This window comes from Penaeus monodon, chromosome 30, assembly GCF_015228065.2.
Source record: "Penaeus monodon isolate SGIC_2016 chromosome 30, NSTDA_Pmon_1, whole genome shotgun sequence".
Classification (NCBI taxonomy): domain Eukaryota; kingdom Metazoa; phylum Arthropoda; class Malacostraca; order Decapoda; family Penaeidae; genus Penaeus; species Penaeus monodon.
Window position 1 is genome coordinate 18592878 of NC_051415.1, and position 1088 is coordinate 18593965.

The following is a 1088-nucleotide window of genomic DNA, read 5'->3' on the forward strand; positions in this document are numbered from 1 at the left end:
TTTAAATTTTTAAAAATTTTTTACAAATTTTCTAACTTAAAAACAAATTTATTTTTATATAACTTTTTATTATATCTCCCCAATTTTTAATTAAAAAATAATTTCAAAGTTTTTTAAATTTATTTAAAGAACATATAAATTAATTTTTTAAATTACCACTCATACCCCCCCTACTAATTTTTTAAAATGGTGTTTTTGGGGTTTTTTTTAATTTTTAATTCTAAAAAGCCATTGCTTATCTAAAGGAAAATTTTTAAAAAATTGATTAAAAAAAGAATTTTAATTTTAAAATTTTTTCTAAAAAGATAACCCCATTTGGGCCCTAGAAATAAAAAGTAATTTGGGTTTTTTTTTTTCAAAATGTGTTTTTTTATTAAAATTTAAAAAATTTTTATTTTTATTTAAAATAATTAAAAAGGAAAATGAAACCTTCAAAATTGCGTGGGGTTTTTATCTAAAAAAATTTTTGGGGTTTTGCTATAAAACCGGTTTGTTTTATATTCCCAAAACCCCATTTTTAAAAATCCCCAAAACTGAAATTTATTATTTTGGGGTTTTCTATTTGGGGCAAAGCTTGGATTTAGGGGGATTTCCCCCCCCCTTTTAAAACAATTAAATTATTTCTTCCATTTTTTCAAGTTTTAAAATTTTGGGGTCAAATTTCCTTTTTTCAACCCTTTTTTTCCCTTTTTATTTTTGTTCAAAACTATTACCTTTTTTTCCCCCTTTTTTTAAAACTTCAATTTTCCCTTACAAGATTGGGGTATGAAAATAACCTTAAAAAAGTTTTTTATTTTATCAAAAATAATACTACATTTTTTCATTTTGTGACTAAACCCTTTTGGGGCAAAAGATTTGGTCCCTGTTTTTTTTCCCCTTTGGGGAACCTTCGCCTCCACTTTGATTTTGGGTTTTATCAAAATGTCCCCCGACAAAAAAAATCAAAAGCATCAAAGGGATTTAAATTGTTGCCTGACCAAAACTCTAAATTCATTCATATTATACATATGTTTTTCATACGGCTATGTAATCTATATACATATGTAGGGGTTTTGTGCAATAAAAATAAAAAATACATTTTGTTTGTT

The 1088-nt window shown here is 24.4% G+C and overlaps 1 protein-coding gene and 1 long non-coding RNA gene across 2 annotated transcripts in view; one reads left to right on the forward strand and one right to left on the reverse strand.

Moving 5' to 3' along the window:
- Positions 1-1088, forward strand: part of LOC119592601 (alpha-2-macroglobulin-like) — a gene marked incomplete in the record, with an annotated part of 136889 nt that overhangs the window by 67486 nt on the left and 68315 nt on the right.
- The window catches only part of LOC119592602, a 30416-nt gene that overhangs the window by 6118 nt on the left and 23210 nt on the right, over positions 1-1088 (reverse strand). The window lies entirely within an intron of this gene.